This window comes from Athene cunicularia, assembly GCF_003259725.1.
Source record: "Athene cunicularia isolate RWA chromosome 6 unlocalized genomic scaffold, athCun1 chr6_part1, whole genome shotgun sequence".
Lineage (NCBI taxonomy): Eukaryota > Metazoa > Chordata > Aves > Strigiformes > Strigidae > Athene > Athene cunicularia.
Window position 1 is genome coordinate 15,729,265 of NW_020799105.1, and position 6,000 is coordinate 15,735,264.

A 6,000-nucleotide genomic window follows, 5' to 3' on the forward strand; every position below is an offset into this window, starting at 1 on the left:
GGACCTTTTTTATACGGCTTAGCCTTAGAGAACTGCTGCTGCCAGGCTGGCTCTTTGATCTTTTTAACTCTAGTGCTGCCACCCTGGACTCATGTAGATGGGGCAAGCTGGGTTAAATGGAGACAGCTAACCTGCTGGTGCAAGTGTCTGTGGAAAGCTGTTTCCTGCTGTGGCAGTTTGCTGTGGTCTGGTTTTCGAAGCAGGTGTGTCATCTTCTCCCCCTTTGCCAGGGTGATCTGAACCTGCTGAGAGACGCACACTTTGCCAGGTGGGAATTGCAACCTTCAGTCCCCGCTTGTCTGCTCTCTGTTGTACTGTCTCTTTTCAGAGCTGTTTGCTTTGCTGGAAGCTTTGCTCTGATCGTGACAAAGGTGCTCGCTGGGGATGTGCGATGAACCGGAGAGTTACAGCTCACCTGGGGCACTTCTGCCTTCACAGGAGGGATTGGATGAATATTGCTGACTGCAGCCCCTGGCCCAGAGGTAGTGTCACCATGTCAGTCTCAGACGGACTTGGGGAGGAACGAGTAACAGGGAGGGAAAGGGCGGACACACACGCTTGGGTCCTAGGGAGTGGGACTGGAATGAACGAGTTACTCCACAGCTGAGTAATTGAATGTTAACCTCTCCCAGTCGGGAAATTAAATGCCTTAAAGTGAGGCAGCCTCAATTTTGCCTTAAACATGGGCTGGCTCTGCAGATGAAAGGTAACTTGTTGAACTGGCAGAAACTTGTTTGGTTTCATTTAGGAAAGGCTACAAAGGAAAGTTAGTGGTGCCCAATCTTTCTCCTGTTTGAATGCTGGCCTTGGTGCCTCTCCACAAACCCAGGACTACCAGCTCTTCCTCTGAAAAGCTGGTTAGAAAAACCCTTCTAGCCATTTCTGTACCGTTACATTTGTGGCTGGCTGGAGTGGCTGGTCGCAGTGTCCTGATGGCCCCAGCTCTGGGAGCATGGGAACCCTCCTGTCTCGGTTATCACTTGCTGGGGCAGTACTGCAGTGGGGAGCCGGCTGCCTTTGCGCTGGAGCAGGTCAGGGAGTGCCCAGAGGATCAGGGCTGTGTGGGGGCAACCTCTGGGAGGGAGCGATGCCAGAGGAGGGGAGCATCACCTTCCCTTGCTCTGGCTAGGGCTGGAAGGGCTTGGCTGTGGTTTTCCTATGTTTTGGCTATATGGTCCCACATGTATGGAAAAGCCCATCATAGTCTGGTAAAGGGTTTAATGGGCGGCAGTGACTCAGTCTCCTGAGCAAGAGACTGATGGTGAACAGTATGGAAGGTCCCTGTAACACATTAAGAATGGTTCACAGACTGTTTGGTTTATTTTTTTTTAATTATGTTTCTGACATTATTGGCTAATTTCAATGAGACCCATCCTTTGAGCTGGCAGGATGGGAAGCTGTGGGTGGGGGATGGAACTGCTCCCCAGTGCTGAGGGATGGCCCCATGGGTGTTCAGTTCTGGCCATGTTGCAGGATGCAGCAAGGATGGAGGATTCCCAGGTAGGGAACTGCATAAAGAAAACAGGACTGCATAAAAACACGCTTGCCTGTGCTCAGCACAGGGGAACACGTGTGTATATACTTGCTGGTGCTACAGAGAGAAAAAAATACATTTCTCTCTCCCCTTCTCCCCTAGGCACGAAGTGCCTGAGAGGCACAAGGCCAGTGACACACAGACAGCTGGAGAGGTTTTTTGTTGTGCATCACTCCTCCTGCAGAGCTGAAATGAGCCTTTAATGTCACAGAGGCCACCCGTGATACCGAGCAGAAGCAAAAGAGGGAAAATAATGAATAAATAAACCAGAAGCTCGCATGAGTGCAGTCCCCATGTCTCAGCATCACCCCTGACTCTGCCATGCTATAATCTGTAGTGCGGAAATGTTTCTCTTGGCTGTTGGTTTAGGGCTGTGCAATCAAACCTGGTAGTTAAAATCCTGCCGAACAGGGCAGGCAACCCGAACGGCAGCTAATGAGGAAAGGCAAGCAGAGCTTTCAAGCTGTTTGCAAAAAAAAAACATTGGAGGAGCAGGTGGCCACATAGAATCCATCTTGTGCTGGTTTGAGCCAGCCCTCTGTAGATGGGGGGTAGCAAAGAACTGCTGCCATAGGTAATATTCAGTGTGCTCCTTTCCTTTCCCCCTGAACATCTGATACCACAGCAGCATCCCTGCTCACAAAGGGATTAGGTGCTAGCACAGACCGCTGTCGCAACTATCCATTTCCTACTGGTTTATTCAAATAACTTGGAAAAGTACATCCAGCAGCTGAGTCCAGACAAACTCTGTTGAAAAACATGGCTCTGCAGAAGCCATTGCTGTGAGATCTATGGAAGGAGCAAAACCCAAACTTGCCCATGCAGTGGCAAACGGAAAAGATGGGCTGTAGGTTTGAATGTGTGTGCAGGAGGCAAAGTGCCTGGGGTCCCAAAGCAGCTGGAGGGGTGGCCAGACCAGTCACATTTTTCATGATTTTTTTTAAAGTAATTTTTAAATCAAAAGGAAAATGTGAATCACAGAATTTGAAACACCTCCCTGGAAATGGATGGTGTACTTGCTTGTATTACTTTGCATTACTTTCCAGTGGCACCATCATACACCCTGCAATGACAGGTTTGCCCACAGCAGGTCTGTGCCTCTTCCCCATTAGCTCCTAACTTGTTTTTCCTCCTGGGGTTAACATAGTAAAGGGGAAAAGCATTTTTCTCTGTGTGACTTGGGTGCATCTCCGCCAACTTGCCCTAGGCCTGGAGGAAAACTGGTCAATTCAAAGCTGAGGTGAAGGGCTATTCAGTCATTACTCCACAGGGTGTCACAAGTCATGAGATTTCAGTGTGTTACCCCCAAGAGAGCCCAGTTACTACAGCAAATCTTCCTGAAAGACACCCTGCTTTGATTTATTCAAATACACCCAGCAGCATGATCAAAATCCACGAGGGGTTCCTGCCATGGATATGCAAATACTGAGCTCAGTGCAAACGAGCAAACCACACATCTAGCACAAAGCAAACTGTGACTGCTCTTTCCGTCTGGTCACAGAGCACCCACGGTTCCAAAGCAAGGCTCCCATCTTTGATGGTTTATGTCGGCACAGAGTTCCTCTTGAAAACTTCTGCTGAGAAATAATTTCTGCACCTTGTTCTAGTCGTTTCCCCTTTCGGGTGGTCCCCCCAGGAGTCCGTGCTGCCACGCCCTGAGCTGGCTTTAGGTTTGTCCAGCTTTCGTAACCCTCAGCCAGACTGTCCAAAAAGCAAGTCTCAGTCCTTCGTCAGCTCTTGTTAATTTTTTTTCTCTGCCAGAATCTCATTGTTGTTCTGGAAATAAACAATTCCTGGGGCTGCTTGTTCAAAACACACATTGTGCAGCCTTATTACCATAACGATTCTTTACAGAGATTATCTCCCTGTATGTGATTTGTTCTGTGCTGTGAGCAGCTCTGAGACCTCACGAACGTTTCTCAGCTCCTTCTCCCGGAGAGGCGGCAGGGGAGGGTGGTCCTGGCTCCCCCCACGATGCTGGCAGCGGTGCCGGAGGCGACGGGCGGAAGAGATGTATAAACATGGCAGCGGCGTGCCTAATTAATGACCTGAAACCAGCCGTAAAGGTCAGCTTGTTTGCGAGGGATGCGCTCGAGGTACACGTGCTGAACGTGAACTTCACTGCTGTGCCTCGGAAAGGGCACTGCTGCCCGCCCGGGACGGCGGCTGGCGGAGGGGGAGCTGTCAGAGGAGGATCGATAGTCTTCAACCTCGCTCGTTAGTGCGCACCCAGGCTGTCCCCCCTCGCCTGGCGAGCCCGGCTCCTCGCGGGGCTCTGCTGAGAAACCCGGCCGCTTTCCGGGGAAAGGGCAGGCTCTTGCAGCTCTTCCGTGCACGATGCCGCTGGAGACCAGGCTGTTTTCTGGGCTGTCTCGTCAGGCACTTGACTGAGCTCGAATTGCAGAGTCCTCATAACTCATATCAATGCCGTCAGCGGCACGCATTCAAAACCTGAGCATCTGCATGCAAATGACAGGGGATTGATATAAAAATTTTATTTACCAGCTGTTTTTTTTTTTCCCCTGAAGCTTTTCTCTATGGTCTTGCAGGGGCTACAAATTCGTGTTTCTTGCCTAATCGGAGGACTCTGGGAGTTGAGGCTTAGACTTGTGAAGACGGCTGTCCTGTAAGGCAGGGTGTGCCATGGGTTGTCCTATGGGATCTTAAGGGTCCTTGCCACCCCAGCAGTGTCCGACCACCTTTCACTTCAAGAATTGGTCAGAGACATGAGATAACAGCAAAGAAAATAAAGGGGGGACCTGGTGTTACCAAGTCATTTTGCAGACAGTGCTGAATGTTGCTGGTGTCTGTGAAATCACAGAGATGTCACACACAGTGTCGGTGGTGATGTGAGGAAAGTGCCTTTTGATGAGGCAGGTTTTCTCCCTCTCTGAGATGAGTACAATGCCATCCCAGCTGTCCTCCGCTCGCAGAGAACTCTCTTTCCAGCAGTGTTTCTGGAACAAACTCTTTTCTTCAGGCTTTTGGTCTCGTGTGTCCCTCTTGCACCTTTTATCCCAGCAAAGAGCCCTGATCAAAGCTCTGCTTTTGCAATGCAGTGGCTCAGGTGCAGCTTCAGGCAGACTGAGGGTGTCCAGCCACAAAAGAAGACAAAAAAATCAAGGCAGCTGGTCATGTTTTGTTATTTAAATCTGCTCTCTGCCTGTCAGGGAAGGCAGCTCAGCTTTGCTAAGAGCATGGGGGCATACAGGGTGTTTCAAGAAAGGCACGGTCTGGAGAAAGCCTCTCAGACAGTCTGTGGTGGCCTTACTGCAGGTGCGCTGCTACAGCTGAGGTCAAACTAGTCAGAGAAGGGGTTATCCACGTCAGGCAGGGCATGGCCTGCACCCCCCCTCTCTCTGGGACCTCCTGTCCAAGAAGTGACCGAGGAGGCCTCTGACAGGGGTCATCTCAAGCCCCTGCAGATCCCACATCTGAGGGTGAGGAAGACCCATCGTTGGGCAGAACTATGTGTCCTCCTGCAATGCACACAGGTCACCTGCAACGAGCAGAAGGCAGGACATGCCCATGAAGTCCAGCATCTCCTCGACCTCCCGTCTGGCCTTGCCATAGATTCATAGGTGAGTCCCTTCGTCCTTTGTGTCTCCACTTGCCTCGTGCAGTGAAGTCTGTGGCTATACCTTGCATTTTCTCTCAGGTAGAGATGCTTTGTGCATGTATGTCAGTCATCTTGGGTTTGATTTACAGGTTTTAAGTCACTCCCTGCAGACTGCCCTTTTCCCAGGCAGACTGGTGCAGTGGGTCCTGCACTCTCTTGCTCAGACAGTGGGATTCCCCTCGTTTTTCCTTGCTCGGGCCCTGTGCCAGCCCCAGAGGCTGTGCTCTCTGGCTCCCAGACCCTGTCTCTCCCACTCCTGGTTCCTCTCTCCAGGCGTCATCTCTCCTGGGTCTGGCTTATAACACGGTGTGTGGCACAGGGGCAAAGATGACAGGGCTTCCTCCATCTCACAGAGGAGATACATTCATTGGCCCAAGTGCTTAACATGGCGATTGAGAGCTGCCTGAATCTGCAGCACCAAGTGAATATCATTAGGGCCATCTGAAAATGAGGGAGAAGAGACCATGAGCAGGAGGACCAGGAGTGGAGTCCCTGCGCCATACCAGTGAGTGCTCTGTGTATGCTGGGACCGGACAGCCTCGGGGGCTGGGAGGGCTACTGGGAATGTCAGTCATTTGCCATGAAAATAGTCCCGTGTTGCTGTTGCAGCTATGCAGGTGGGTGACGCCAGCCCTTCTGCTGCTGGGGGAGCCCCTGGGGATGCTCCCCGGGGCCAGGCCACCCTGTGGGGCAGGGTGTGGGGGGGCTGCTGCCCGCCTCCCTTCTCCCTGCCCGTGCGGCTGGGGAGAGCCGGCGGGGAGCACGGGGGGAGGCAGCGAAGGGCACCCCGGAGCAGCGTGCTGGGCCTGGCGCCGTGGGATGGGAGCACTTGTGGGTGCTGCGAGGC